A 16,164-nucleotide genomic window follows, 5' to 3' on the forward strand; every position below is an offset into this window, starting at 1 on the left:
AACCTTGAGGAACACCGAAATGTATAGTTGCTTTGTCAGAGGACAAACCATTCACAGAGACAAACTGATATCTTTCCGACAGATAAGATCTAAACCAGGCCAGAACATGTCCGTGTAGACCAATTTGGGTTTCCAATCTCTCCAAAAGAATGTGGTGATCGATGGTATCAAAAGCGGCACTAAGGTCTAGGAGCACGAGGACAGATGCAGAGCCTCGGTCCGATGCCATTAAAATGTCATTTACCACCTTCACAAGTGCCGTCTCAGTGCTATGATGTGGTCTAAAACCAGACTGAAGCATTTCGTATACATTGTTTGTCTTCAGGAAGGCAGTGAGTTGCTGAATAACAGCCTTCTCTAAAATTTTTGAGAGGAATGGAAGATTCGATATAGGCCGATAGTTTTTTATATTTTCTGGGTCAAGGTTTGGCTTTTTCAAGAGAGGCTTTATTACTGCCACTTTTAGTGAGTTTGGTACACATCCAGTGGATAGAGAGACGTTTATTATGTTCAACATAGGAGGGCCAAGCACAGGAAGCAGCTCTTTCAGTAGTTTAGTTGGAATAGGGTCCAGTATGCAGCTTGAAGGTTTAGAGGCCATGATTATTTTCATCATTGTGTCAAGAGATATAGTACTAAAACACTTGAGCGTCTCTCTTGATCCTAGGTCCTGGCAGAGTTGTGCAGACTCAGGACAACTGAGGTTTGGAGGAATACGCAGGTTTAAAGAGGAGTCCGTAATTTGCTTTCTAATAATCATAATCTTTTCCTCAAAGAAGTTCATGAATTTATCACTGCTAAAGTGAAAGTCATCCTCTCTTGGGGAATGCTGCTTTTTAGTCAGCTTTGCGACAGTATCAAAAAGAATTTTGGATTGTTCTTATTTTCCTCAATTAAGTTAGAAAAATAGGATGATCGAGCAGCAGTAAGGGCTCTTCGGTACTGCACGGTACTGTCTTTCCAAGCTAGTCGGAAGACTTCCAGTTTGGTGTGGCACCATTTCCGTTCCAATTTTCTGGAAGCTTGCTTCAGAGCTCGGGTATTTTCTGTGTACCAGGGAGCTAGTTTCTTATGAGAATTTTTTTTAGTTTTTAGGGGTGCAACTGCATCTAGGGTATTGCGCAAGGTTAAATTGAGATCCTCAGTTAGGTGGTTAACTGATTTTTGTCCTCTGGCGTCCTTGGGTAGGCAGAGGGAGTCTGGAAGGGCATCAAGGAATCTTTGTTGTCTGTGAATTTATAGCACGACTTAATAACATTCGCCACGCTGATCCTCAACAAAGGGGCCCCTCAGGGGTGCATGCTCAGTACCTTCCTGTACTCCCTGTTCACTCATGACTGCATGGCCAGGCACGACTCCAGCACCATCATTTAAGTTTGCAGATGACACAACAGTGATTGGCCTGATCACCGACAACGACGGTCAGAGACCTGGCCGTGTGGTGCCAGGACAACAATCTCTCCCTCAACGTGATCAAGACAAAGGAGATGATTGTGGACTACAGGAAAAGGAGGACCGAGCATGACCCCATTCTCATCGACGGGGCTGTAGTGGAGCAGGTTGAGAGCTTAAAGTTCCTTGGCGTCCACATCACCAACAAACAAGCACACTAAGACAGTTGTGAGAAGGGCACGACAAAACCTATTCCCCCTCAGGAGACTGAAAATATTTGTCATGGGTCCTCAGATCCCTTAAAAGGTTTTACAGCTGCACCATCAAGAGCATCCGAACCCGTTGCATCCCTGCCTGGTATGGCAACTGCTCGGCCCCCTCGACTGCAAGGTACTACAGAGGAAGTACGTACAGCTAGGTACATCACCGGGGACAACCTTCCTACCAACCAGGACCTCTATACCTGGCGGTGTCAGAGGAAGGACCAAATATTTGTCAAAGACTCCAGCCACCCTAGTCATAGATTGTTCTCTCTGCTACCGCACTGCAAGTGGTACCGGAGCACCAAGTCTAGGTCCAACAGGCTTCTAAACAGCTTCTACCTTTGAGCCATAAGACTACTGAACATCTAATCAATTGACAACCCAGACTATTTGCCACCTTAAAAAGCATGCCCCATTCAAAACAATGTAGAACTAGGAATACACATAGTCCTTGGTTCACTCCAGACCTGACTGCCCTTGACCAGCACAAAAATATCCTGTGGCGTTCTGCATTAGCATCGAATAGCCCCCGTGATGTGCAACTTTTCAAGGAAGTTAGGAAACAAATATACACAGGCTGTTAGGAAAGCTAAGAATAGCTTTTTCAAAAAGAAATGTGCCTCTTGTAGTACAAACTCAGAAAAGTTCTGGGACACTGTAAAGTCCATGGAGAATAAGAGCACCTTCTCCCAGCTGCTCACTGCTCTGAGGCTAGGAAACAGTGTTCCCACCGATAAATCCACTATAATTGAGAATTTCAATAGGCATTCTCTACGGTTGGCCATGCTTTTCACCTGGCTACCCCAACCCCGGTCAACTGCCCGGCACCCTCCACAGCAACCCGCCAAAGCCCCCACCATTTCTCCTTCACCCAATTCCAGACAGCTGATGTTCTGAAAGAGCTGCAAAATATGGACCCTACAAATAAGCCGGGCTAGACAATCTGGAACCTCTCTTTCTAAAATTATCTGCCAAAATTGTTGCAACCCCTATTACTAGCCTGTTCAACCTCTTTCTCGTATCATCTGAGATTCCCAAAGATTGGAAAGCTGCCGCGGTCATCCCCCTCTTCAAAGGGGGGTGACACTCTAGACCCAAACTGCTACAGACCTATATCTATCCTACTCTGTCTTTCTAAGGTCTTCGAAAGCCAAGTTAACAAATAGATCACCGACCATTTCAAATCCCACCATACCTTCTCCGCTATGCAATCTGGTTTCCGAGCTGGTCATGGGTGCACCTCAGCCACTGCCATCGATAAGAGGCATTACTTTATTCATCGTATTCATCGACCTGGCCAAGGCTTTTGACTCTGTCAATCACCGCATTCTTATTGGCAGACTAGACAGCCTTGGTTTCTCAAATTATTGCCTCGCCTGGTTCACCAACTAATTCTCAGAGAGTTCAGTGTGTCAAATTGGAGGGCCTGTTGTCCGGACCTCTGGCAGTTCCTATAGGGGTTCCATAGGGTTCAATTCTTGGGTTGACTCTCTTCTCTGTATACATCAATGATGTCACTCTTGCTGCTGGTGATGTCACTCTTGCTGCTGGTGATTCTCTGATCCACCTCTACACAGACGACACCATTCTGTATACTTCTGGCCCCTCTTTGGACACTGTGTTAACTGACCTCCAGACGAGCTTCAATGCCATACAGCTCTTCTTCCGTCGCCTCCAACTGCTCTTAAATGCAAGTAAAACTAAATGCATGCTATTCAATCGATCACTGCCCACACCTGCTCGCCCGTCCAGCATCACTACTCTGGACAGTTCTGACTTAGAATACGTGGACAACTACAAATACCTAGGTGTCTGGTTAAATTGTAAACTCTCCTTGCAGACTCACATTAAGCATCTCCAATCCAAAATTATTGGAGACGGCATCCCCAGACGGCATCCCCAGCCACGCCCTCAGAGCATGCGCAGACCAGCTGGCCGGTGTGTTTACGGACATATTCAATCAATCCCTATACCAGTCTGCTGTTCCCACATGCTTCAAGAGGGCCACCATTGTTCCTGTTCCCAAGAAAGCTAAGGTAACTGAGCTAAACGACTACCGCCCCGTAGCACTCACTTCCGTCATCATGAAGTGCTTTGAGAGACTAGTCAAGGACCATATCACCTCCACCCTACCTGACACCCTAGACCCACTCCAATTTGCTTACCACCCAAATAGGTCCACAGACGATGCAATCTCAACCACACTGCACACTGCCCTAACCCATCTGGACAAGAGGAATACCTATGTGAGAATGCTGTTCATCGACTACAGCTCGGCATTCAACACCATAGTACCCTCCAAGCTCGTCATCAAGCTCGAGACCCTGGGCCTCGACCCCGCCCTGTGCAACTGGGTACTGGACTTCCTGACGGGCCGCCCCCAGGTGGTGAGGGTAGGCAACAACATCTCCTCCCCGCTGATCCTCAACACTGGGGCCCCACAAGGGTGTGTTCTGAGCCCTCTCCTGTACTCCCTGTTCACCCACGACTGCGTGGCCACGCACGCCTCCAACTCAATCATCAAGTTTGTGGACAACACAACAGTGGTAGGCTTGATTACCAACAACGACGAGACGGCCTACAGGGAGGAGGTGTGGGCCCTCGGAGTGTGGTGTCAGGAAAATAACCTCACACTCAACGTCAACAAAACTAAGGAGATGATTGTGGACTTCAGGAAACAGCAGAGGGAACACCCCCCTATCCACATCGATGGAACAGTAGTGGAGAGGGTAGCAAGTTTTAAGTTCCTCGGCATACACATCACAGACAAACTGAATTGGTCCACTCACACAGACAGCATCGTGAAGAAGGCGCAGCAGCGCCTCTTCAACCTCAGGAGGCTGAAGAAATTCGGCTTGTCACCAAAAGCACTCACAAACTTCTACAGATGCACAATCGAGAGCATCCTGGCGGGCTGTATCACCGCCTGGTACGGCAACTGCTCCGCCCTCAACCGTAAGGCTCTCCAGAGGGTAGTGAGGTCTGCACAACGCATCACCGGGGGCAAACTACCTGACCTCCAGGACACCTACACCACCCGATGTTACAGGAAGGCCATAAAGATCATCAAGGACATCAACCACCCGAGCCACTGCCTGTTCACCCCGCTATCATCCAGAAGGCGAGGTCAGTACAGGTGCATCAAAGCTGGGACCGAGAGACTGAAAAACAGCTTCTATCTCAAGGCCATCAGACTGTTAAACAGCCACCACTAACATTGAGTGGCTGCTGCCAACACACTGACACTGACACTGACTCAACTCCAGCCACTTTAATAATGGGAATTGATGGGAAATGATGTAAATATATCACTAGCCACTTTAAACAATGCTACCTTATATAATGTTACTTACCCTACATTATTCATCTCATATGCATACGTATATACTGTACTCTATATCATCGACTGCATCCTTATGTAATACATGTAACACTAGCCACTTTAACTATGCCACTTTGTTTACATACTCATCTCATATGTATATACTGTACTCGATATCAGCTACTGTATCTTGCCTATGCTGCTCTGTACCATCACTCATTCACATATTCTTATGTACATATTCTTTATCCCCTTACACTGTGTATAAGACAGTAGTTTTGGAATTGTTAGTTAGATTACTTGTTGGTTATTACTGCATTGTCGGAACTAGAAGCACAAGCATTTCGCTACACTCACATTAACATCTGCTAACCATGTGTATGTGACAAATAAAATTTTATTTGATTTGAAATCTAGAATCGGCTTCCTATATCGCAACAAAGCATCCTTCACTCATGCTGCCAAACATACCCTCTTAAAACTGACCATCCTACCGATCCTCGATGTTGGTGATGTCATCTATAAAATAGCCTCCAACACTCTACTCAACAAACTGGATGCAGTCTATCACAGTGCCATCCGTTTTGTCATCAAAGCCCCATACACTACCCACCATTGCGACCTGTGTGCTCTCGTTGGTTGGCCCTCGCTATATACTCGTTGCCAAACCCACTGGCTCCAGGTCATCTATAAGTCTTTGCTAGGTTAAGCCCCACCTTATCTCAGCTCACTGGTCACCATAGCAGCACCCACCCGTAGCATGCACTCCAGCAGGTATATCTCACTGGTCACCCCCAAAACCAATTCTTCCTTTGGTCGCCTTTCCTTCCAGTTCTCTGTTGCCAACGACTGGATTGAATTGCAAAAATCTCTGAAGCTGGAGACTCATATCTCCCTCACTAGATTTAAGCACCAGCTGTCAGAGCAGCTCGCAGATCACTGCACCTGTACATAGATGGGCTGTTTACAGATGGGCTATCTACCTCATCCCCATACTGTATTTATTTATTTATTTATCTTGCTCCTTTGCACCCCAGTATCTCTACTTGCATATTCATCTTCTGCACATCTACCATTCCAGTGTTTAATTGCTATATTGTAATTACTTCGCCAGTATGGCCTATTTATTGCCTTAACTCCCTTATCTTACCTCATTTGCACTCACTGTATATAGACTTTTTGTTTTATTTTTTCTACTGTATTATTGACTGTATGTTTTGTTTATTCCATGTGTTACTCTGTGTTGTTGTATGTGTCGAATTGCTATGCTTTATCTTGGCCAGGTTGCAAATGAGAACTTGTTAACCTACCCGGTTAAGTAAAGGTGAAATAAAAAATAATTAAAAAACACTAGAATAGAGAGAATTACTCCATACTTACACACTAACACTAGAAAATATGTAATGGTACAATCCTTCATTTCCTTTGTCTGGCGCCAATGTTGAAAGCCTTAAGAGACAGGGCTCTGTTCAAAAGTAGTGCACTATATAGGGAATGAAAGAAGAATAGAAGAAACCTATAGAGTCAGAAACGGAATGGTGTTTCCATTCCCCAGGAGGCAGGAGTGATCCTATAATGCCACCCTACTTCCTGTCTAGACGCGTGTAATTTCCTGCTTCAGAGGGCAAACTTGTTTTAATTTCAGAAAGAGAGAGAGAGAGAGAGAGAGACAGGGAGTGAAGGAGAGACAGAGAGAGTGAAAGTAGAGAGAGAGAGAGAGAGTGAAGGAGAGACAGAGAGAGTGAAAGTAGAGAGAGACAGAGTAAGAGGGAAAGTAAAGGAGGGAGAGAGAAATAAATCAAATCAAATCAAATCAAATTTATTTATATAGCCCTTCGTACATCAGCTGATATCTCAAAGTGCTGTACAGAAACCCAGACTAAAACCCCAAACAGCAAGCAATGCAGGTGTAGAAGCACGGTGGCTAGGAAAAACTCCCTAGAAAGGCCAAAACCTAGGAAGAAACCTAGAGAGGAACCAGGCTATGTGGGGTGGCCAGTCCTCTTTTGGCTGTGCCGGGTGGAGATTATAACAGAACATGACCAAGATGTTCAAATGTTCATAAATGACCAGCATGGTCGTATAATAATAAGGCAGAACAGTTGAAACTGGAGCAGCAGCACGGTCAGGTGGACTGGGGACAGCAAGGAGTCATCATGTCAGGTACTCCTGGGGCATGGTCCTAGGGCTCAGGTCCTCCGAGAGAGAGAAAGAAAGAGAGAAGGAGAGAATTAGAGAACGCACACTTAGATTCACACAGGACACCGAATAGGACAGGAGAAGTACTTCTGCAGCATAAATACTGGAGGGTGAGACAGGAGGGGTCAGGAGACATTTGGCCCCGTCCGAGGACACCCCCGGACAGGGCCAAACAGGAAGGATATAACCCCACCCACTGTGCCAAAGCACAGCCCTTCCAGGGACGGCATGAGAGAGCCCCAGTAAGCCAGTGACTCAGCCCCTGTAATAGGGTTAGAGGCAGAGAATCCCAGTGGAAAGAGAGGAACCGGCCAGGCAGAGACAGCAAGGGCGGTTCGTTGCTCCAGAGCCTTTCCGTTCACCTTCCCACTCCTGGGCCAGACTATACTCAATCATATGACCTACTGAAGAGATGAGTCTTCAGTAAAGACTTAAAGGTTGAGACCGAGTTTGCGTCTCTGACATGGGTAGGCAGACCGTTCCATAAAAATGGAGTTCTATAGGAGAAAGCCCTGCCTCCAGCTGTTTGCTTAGAAATTCTAGGGACAATTAGGAGGCCTGTGTCTTGTGACCGTAGCGTACGTGTAGGTATGTACGGCAGGACCAAATCAGAGGGATAGGTAGGAGCAAGCCCATGTAATGCTTTGTAGGTTAGCAGTAAAACCTTGAAATCAGCCCTTGCTTTGACAGGAAGCCAGTGTAGGGAGGCTAGCACTGGAGTAATATGATCACATTTTTTGGTTCTAGTCAGGATTCTAGCAGCCGTATTTAGCACTAACTGAAGTTTATTTAGTGCTTTATCCGGGTAGCCAGAAAGTAGAGCATTGCAGTAGTCTAACCTAGAAGTGACAAAAGCATGGATTAATTTTTCTGCATCATTTTTGGACAGAAAGTTTCTGATTTTTGCAATGTTACGTAGATGAAAAAAGCTGTCCTTGAAATGGTCTTGATATGTTCTTCAAAAGAGAGATCAGGGTCCAGGGTAACGCCGAGGTCCTTCACAGTTTTATTTGAGACGACTGTACAACCATTAAGATTAATTGTCAGATTCAACAGAAGATCTCTTTGTTTCTTGGGACCTAGAACAAGCATCTCTGTTTTGTCCGAGTTTAAAAGTAGAACGTTTGCAGCCATCCACTTCCTTATGTCTGAAACACATGCTTCTAGCAAGGGCAATTTTGGGGCTTCACCATGTTTCATTGAAATGTACAGCTGTGTGTCATCTGCATAGCAAAGTTAACATTATGTTTTCGAATAACATCCCCAAGAGGTAAAATATATAGTGAAAACAATAGTGGTCGTAAAACGGAACCTTGAGGAACACCGAAATGTACAGTTGATTTGTCAGAGGACAAACCATTCACAGAGACAAACTGATATCTTTCCGACAGATAAGATCTAAACCAGGCCAGAACTTGTCCGTGTAGACCAATTTGGGTTTCCAATCTCTCCAAAAGAATGTGGTGATCGATGGTATCAAAAGCAGCACTAAGGTCTAGGAGCATGAGGACAGATGCAGAGCCTCAGTCCGATGCCATTAAAATGTCATTTACCACCTTCACAAGTGCCGTCTCAGTGCTATGATGGCGTCTAAAACCAGACTGAAGCATTTCGTATACATTGTTTGTCTTCAGGAAGGCAGTAAGTTGCTGCGCAACAGCCTTTTCTAAAAATTTTGAGAGGAATGGAAGATTCGATATAGGCTGATAGTTTTTTATATTTTCTGGGTCAAGGTTTGGCTTTTTCAAGAGAGGGTTTATTACTGCCACTTTTAGTGAGTTTGGTACACATCCAGTGGATAGAGAGCCGTTTATTATGTTCAACATAGGAGGGCCAAGCACAGGAAGCAGCTCTTTCAGTAGTTTAGTTGGAATAGGGTCCAGTATGCAGCTTGAAGTTTTAGAGGCCATGATTATTTTCATCATTGTGTCAAGAGATATAGTACTAAAACACTTGAGCGTCTCTCTTGATCCTAGGTCCTGGGAGAGTTGTGCAGACTCAGGACAACTGAAGGAATACGCAGATTCAAAGAGGAGTCTGTAATTTGCTTTCTAATAATCATAATCTTTTCCTCAAAGAAGTTCATGAATTTATCACTGCTGAAGTGAAAGTCATCCTCTCTTGGGGAATGCTGCTTTTTAGTCAGCTTTGCGACAGTATCAAAAAGGAATTGTTCTTATTTTCCTCAATTAAGTTAGAAAAATAGGATGATCGAGCAGCAGTAAGGGCTCTTCGGTACTGTCTTTCCAAGCTAGTCGGAAGACTTCCAGTTTGTTGTGGCGCCATTTCCGTTCCAATTTTCTGTAAGCTTGCTTCAGAGCAAAGACAAGTTGGTAAAGAAAAGTTAGGTTGATTCAAGTAGTCATGGACAACAATGGTAGCTTTTAACTGTGGTTCAGTTGGTCAGTTGGAAAGTGCCCTGGTTAGTTGGTCAGTTGGAAGGTGCCCTGGTCAGTGGGTCAGTTGGAAGGTGCCCTGGTCAGTGGGTCAGTTGGAAGGTGCCCAGGTTAGTTGTTCATTTGGTCAGTTGGAAGGTGTCCTAATTAGTTGATCACTAGGTCAGGTGGAAGATGTTCTGGTGAGTTGGAAGTTGTCCTGGTTAGTTGGTCAGTTGGAAGGTGCCTTGATTAGTTGGTCAGTTGGAAGGTGCCCTGGTTAGTTGGTATATTGGAAAGTGCCCTGGTTAATTGGTGAGTTGGTCAGTTGGTATAGTTGGACCATGTCCTGGTTAGTTGGTCAGTTGGAAGGTGCCCTGGTTAGTTGGTCAGTTGGAAGGTGCTCTGGTTAGTTGATCAGTTGGAAGGTGCCCTGGTAAATTGGTGAGTTGGTCAGTTGGTATAGTTGGACCATGTCCTGGTTAGTTGGTCAGAAGGTCAGTTGGAAGGTGCCCTGGTTAGTTGGTCAGTAGGTCAGTTGGACGGTGTCCTGGATAGTTGATCAGTTGGAACGTGCTCTGGTCGGTTGATCAGATGGAAGGTGCCCTGGTTAGTTGATCAGTTGGAAGGTGCCCTAATTTGTTGATCAGTTGGTCAGTTGGAAGGTGCCCTGGTTAGTTGGTCAGTTGGAAGGTGCCCTGGTTAGTTGATCAGTTGGTCAGTTGGAAGGTGCCCTGGTTTGTTGATCAGTTGGTCAGTTGGAAGGTGCCCTGGTTAGTTGGTCAGTAGGTCAGTTGGACGGTGTCCTGGATAGTTGATCAGTTGGAACGTGCTCTGGTCGGTTGATCAGTTGGAAGATGCCCTAATTTGTTGATCAGTTGGTCAGTTGGAAGGTGCCCTGGTTAGTTGGTCAGTTGGAAGGTGCCCTGGTTAGTTGGTATATTGGAAAGTGCCCTGGTTAATTGGTGAGTTGGTCAGTTGGTATAGTTGGACCATGTCCTGGTTAGTTGGTCAGTTGGAAGGTGCCCTGGTTAGTTGGTCAGTTGGAAGGTGCTCTGGTTAGTTGATCAGTTGGAAGGTGCCCTGGTAAATTGGTGAGTTGGTCAGTTGGTATAGTTGGACCATGTCCTGGTTAGTTGGTCAGAAGGTCAGTTGGAAGGTGCCCTGGTTAGTTGGTCAGTAGGTCAGTTGGACGGTGTCCTGGATAGTTGATCAGTTGGAACGTGCTCTGGTCGGTTGATCAGATGGAAGGTGCCCTGGTTAGTTGATCAGTTGGAAGGTGCCCTAATTTGTTGATCAGTTGGTCAGTTGGAAGGTGCCCTGGTTAGTTGGTCAGTTGGAAGGTGCCCTGGTTAGTTGGTCAGTTGGAAGGTGCCCTGGTTAGTTGGTCAGTTGGAAGGTGCCCTGGTTAGTTGATCAGTTGGTCAGTTGGAAGGTGCCCTGGTTTGTTGATCAGTTGGTCAGTTGGAAGGTGCCCTGGTTAGTTGGTCAGTAGGTCAGTTGGACGGTGTCCTGGATAGTTGATCAGTTGGAACGTGCTCTGGTCGGTTGATCAGTTGGAAGATGCCCTAATTTGTTGATCAGTTGGTCAGTTGGAAGGTGCCCTGGTTAGTTGGTCAGTTGGAAGGTGCCCTGGTTAGTTGGTATATTGGAAAGTGCCCTGGTTAATTGGTGAGTTGGTCAGTTGGTATAGTTGGACCATGTCCTGGTTAGTTGGTCAGTTGGAAGGTGCCCTGGTTAGTTGGTCAGTTGGAAGGTGCTCTGGTTAGTTGATCAGTTGGAAGGTGCCCTGGTAAATTGGTGAGTTGGTCAGTTGGTATAGTTGGACCATGTCCTGGTTAGTTGGTCAGAAGGTCAGTTGGAAGGTGCCCTGGTTAGTTGGTCAGTAGGTCAGTTGGACGGTGTCCTGGATAGTTGATCAGTTGGAACGTGCTCTGGTCGGTTGATCAGATGGAAGGTGCCCTGGTTAGTTGATCAGTTGGAAGGTGCCCTAATTTGTTGATCAGTTGGTCAGTTGGAAGGTGCCCTGGTTAGTTGGTCAGTTGGAAGGTGCCCTGGTTAGTTGGTCAGTTGGAAGGTGCCCTGGTTAGTTGGTCAGTTGGAAGGTGCCCTGGTTAGTTGATCAGTTGGTCAGTTGGAAGGTGCCCTGGTTTGTTGATCAGTTGGTCAGTTGGAAGGTGCCCTGGTTAGTTGGTCAGTAGGTCAGTTGGACGGTGTCCTGGATAGTTGATCAGTTGGAACGTGCTCTGGTCGGTTGATCAGTTGGAAGGTGCCCTAATTTGTTGATCAGTTGGTCAGTTGGAAGGTGCCCTGGTTAGTTGGTCAGTTGGAAGGTGCCCTGGTTAGTTGGTCAGTTGGAAGGTGCCCTGGTTAGTTGATCAGTTGGTCAGTTGGAAGGTGCCCTGGTTTGTTGATCAGTTGGTCAGTTGGAAGGTGCCCTGGTTAGTTGGTCAGTTGGCCAGTTGGAAGGTGTCCTACTTAGTTGGTCAGTTGGAAGGTGTCCTGGTTAGTTGGTCAGTTGGAAGGTGACCTGGTTAGTTGATCAGTTGGTCAGTTGGAAGGTGCCCTGGTTAGTCGGTAAGTTGGTTCAGTTGGAAGGTGCCCTGGTTAATTGATCAGTTGTTCAGTTGGAAGGTGTCCTGGTTAATTGATCAGTTGTTCAGTTGGAAGGTGTCCTGGTTAATTGATCAGTTGTTCAGTTGGAAGGTGCCCTGGTTAATTGATCAGTTGTTCAGTTGGAAGGTGCCCTGGGTATTTGGTTAGTTGGTCGGTTGGAAGGTTCCCTGGTTAATTGATCAGTTGTTCAGTTGGAAGGTGCCCTGGTTAATTGATCAGTTGTTCAGTTGGAAGGTGTCCTGGATAGTTTGTTAGTTGGTACAGTTGGAAGGTCCCTGGTTACTTGGTCAGTAAGTCAGTTGGAAGGTGCCCTGGTTAGTTGGTCAGTTGCAAGGGGCCCTGGTCAGTTTGTGAGTTGGTTCAGTTGGAAGGTGCCCTGGGTATTTGGTTAGTTGGTCAGTTGGAAGATGTCCTGGTTAGTTTGGCTGTTGGTTCAGTTGGAAGGTGCCCTGGGTATTAGGTGAGTTGGTTAGTTGGAAGGTGCCCTGGGTATTTGGTGAGTTGGTTAGTTGGAAGGTGCCCTGGGTATTTGGTTAGTTGGTCAGTTGGAAGGGGCCCTGGTTAGTTAGTCAGTTGGAATGTGAACTTGTTAGTTTGTGAGTTGGAAGGTGCCCTGCTTAGTTGGTATTGTTGGACAGTGTCCTGGTTAGTTGGTCAGTTGGAATGTGCCCTGGTTAGGTGGTCAGTTGGAAGGTGCCCTGGTTAGTTGGTCAGTTGGAAGGTGCCCTGGTTAGTTGGTCAGTTGGAAGGTGCCTTGATTAGTTGGTCAGTTGGAAGGTGCCCTGGTTAGTTGGTTAGTTGGTCTATTGGTGTAGTTGGACTGTGTCCTGGTCAGTTGGAAGGTGCCCTGGTTAGTTGGTCAGTTGGAAGGTGCCCTGGTTAGTTGGTCAGTTGGAAGGTGCCCTGGTTAGTTGATCAGTTGGTCAGTTGGAAGGTGTCCTAATTAGTTGATCACTAGGTCAGGTGGAAGATGTTCTGGTGAGTTGGAAGTTGTCCTGGTTAGTTGGTCAGTTGGAAGGTGCCTTGGTTAGTTGGTATATTGGAAAGTGCCCTGGTTAATTGGTGAGTTGGTCAGTTGGTATAGTTGGACCATGTCCTGGTTAGTTGGTCAGTTGGAAGGTGCCCTGGTTAGTTGGTCAGTTGGAAGGTGCTCTGGTTAGTTGATCAGTTGGAAGGTGCCCTGGTAAATTGGTGAGTTGGTCAGTTGGTATAGTTGGACCATGTCCTGGTTAGTTGGTCAGAAGGTCAGTTGGAAGGTGCCCTGGTTAGTTGGTCAGTAGGTCAGTTGGACGGTGTCCTGGATAGTTGATCAGTTGGAACGTGCTCTGGTCGGTTGATCAGATGGAAGGTGCCCTGGTTAGTTGATCAGTTGGAAGGTGCCCTAATTTGTTGATCAGTTGGTCAGTTGGAAGGTGCCCTGGTTAGTTGGTCAGTTGGAAGGTGCCCTGGTTAGTTGGTCAGTTGGAAGGTGCCCTGGTTAGTTGGTCAGTTGGAAGGTGCCCTGGTTAGTTGATCAGTTGGTCAGTTGGAAGGTGCCCTGGTTTGTTGATCAGTTGGTCAGTTGGAAGGTGCCCTGGTTAGTTGGTCAGTAGGTCAGTTGGACGGTGTCCTGGATAGTTGATCAGTTGGAACGTGCTCTGGTCGGTTGATCAGTTGGAAGGTGCCCTAATTTGTTGATCAGTTGGTCAGTTGGAAGGTGCCCTGGTTAGTTGGTCAGTTGGAAGGTGCCCTGGTTAGTTGGTCAGTTGGAAGGTGCCCTGGTTAGTTGATCAGTTGGTCAGTTGGAAGGTGCCCTGGTTTGTTGATCAGTTGGTCAGTTGGAAGGTGCCCTGGTTAGTTGGTCAGTTGGCCAGTTGGAAGGTGTCCTACTTAGTTGGTCAGTTGGAAGGTGTCCTGGTTAGTTGGTCAGTTGGAAGGTGACCTGGTTAGTTGATCAGTTGGTCAGTTGGAAGGTGCCCTGGTTAGTCGGTAAGTTGGTTCAGTTGGAAGGTGCCCTGGTTAATTGATCAGTTGTTCAGTTGGAAGGTGTCCTGGTTAATTGATCAGTTGTTCAGTTGGAAGGTGTCCTGGTTAATTGATCAGTTGTTCAGTTGGAAGGTGCCCTGGTTAATTGATCAGTTGTTCAGTTGGAAGGTGCCCTGGGTATTTGGTTAGTTGTTCGGTTGGAAGGTGCCCTGGTTAATTGATCAGTTGTTCAGTTGGAACGTGCCCTGGTTAATTGATCAGTTGTTCAGTTGGAAGGTGTCCTGGATAGTTTGTCAGTTGGTACAGTTGGAAGGTCCCTGGTTACTTGGTCAGTAAGTCAGTTGGAAGGTGCCCTGGTTAGTTGGTCAGTTGCAAGGGGCCCTGGTCAGTTTGTGAGTTGGTTTAGTTGGAAGGTGCCCTGGGTATTTGGTTAGTTGGTCAGTTGGAAGATGTCCTGGTTAGTTTGGCTGTTGGTTCAGTTGGAAGGTGCCCTGGGTATTAGGTGAGTTGGTTAGTTGGAAGGTGCCCTGGGTATTTGGTGAGTTGGTTAGTTGGAAGGTGCCCTGGGTATTTGGTTAGTTGGTCAGTTGGAAGGGGCCCTGGTTAGTTAGTCAGTTGGAATGTGAACTTGTTAGTTTGTGAGTTGGAAGGTGCCCTGCTTAGTTGGTATTGTTGGACAATGTCCTGGTTAGTTGGTCAGTTGGAATGTGCCCTCATTAGGTGGTCAGTTGGAAGGTGCCCTGGTTAGTTGGTCAGTTGGTAGGTGCCCTGGTTAGTTGATCAGTTGGAAGGTGCCCTGGTTAGTTGGTCAGTTGGAAGGTGCCTTGATTAGTTGGTCAGTTGGAAGGTGCCCTGGTTAGTTGGTTAGTTGGTCTATTGGTGTAGTTGGACTGTGTCCTGGTCAGTTGGAAGGTGCCCTGGTTAGTTGGTCAGTTGGTCAGTTGGAAGGTGCCCTGGTCAGTTGATTAGTTGGAAGGTGCCCTGGTCAGTTGGTCAGTTGGAAGGTGCCCTGGTTAGTTGGTTAGTTGGAAGGTGCCCTGGTTAGTTGGCCAGTTGGTCAGTTGGAAGGTGCCCTGGTTAGTTGGTCAATTGGAAGGTGCCTTGATTAGTTGGTCAGTTGGAAGGTGCCCTGGTTAGTTGGTTAGTTGGTCTATTGGTTTAGTTGGACTGTGTCCTGGTCAGTTGGAAGGTGCCCTGGTTAGTTGGTCAGTTGGAAGGTGCCCTGGTTAGTTGATAACTTGGTCAGTTGGAACGTGTCCTAGTTAGTTGGTCAGTTGAAAGATGCCCTGGTTATTTGGTCAGTTGGAAGGTGCCCTGGTTATTTGGTCAGTTGCAAGTGGCCCTGGGTATTTGGTGAGTTGATTAGTGTGAAGGTGATCTGGGTATTTGGTTAGTTGGTCAGTTGGAAGATGTCCTGGTTAGTTGGGATGTTGGTTCAGTTGGAAGGTGCCCTAGGTATTTGGTTAGTTGGTCAGTTGGAAGGGGCCCTGGTTAGTTAGTCAGTTTGTATAGTTGGACCGTGTCCTGGTTAGTTGGTCAGTTGGAAGGTGAACTGGTTAGTTTGTGAGTTGGAAGGTGCCCTGGTTAGTTGGTATTGTTGGACCGTGTCCTGGTTAGTTGGTCAGTTGGAATGTGCCCTGGTTAGTTGGTCAGTTGGAAGGTGCCCTGGTTAGTTGATCAGATGGAAGGTGCCCTGGTTAGTTGGTCAGTTGGAAGGTGCCTTGATTAGTTGGTCAGTTGGAAGGTGCCCTGGTTAGTTGGTTAGTTGGTCTATTGGTGTAGTTGGACTGTGTCCTGGTCAGTTGGAAGGTGCCCTGGTTAGTTGGTCAGTTGGTCAGTTGGAAGGTGCCCTGGTTAGTTGATTAGTTGGAAGGTGCCCTTGACAGTTGATTAGTTGGAAGGTGCCCTGGTTAGTTGGTCAGTTGGAAGGTGCCCTGGTTGGAAGAGTTGGTCAGTTGGAAGGTGCCCTGGTCAGTTGGTCAGTTGGAAGGTGCCCTGGTCAGTTGGTCAGTTGGAAGGTGACCTGGTTCAG

This window comes from Oncorhynchus tshawytscha, linkage group LG12 (assembly GCF_018296145.1).
Source record: "Oncorhynchus tshawytscha isolate Ot180627B linkage group LG12, Otsh_v2.0, whole genome shotgun sequence".
In the NCBI taxonomy this organism is placed as follows: domain Eukaryota; kingdom Metazoa; phylum Chordata; class Actinopteri; order Salmoniformes; family Salmonidae; genus Oncorhynchus; species Oncorhynchus tshawytscha.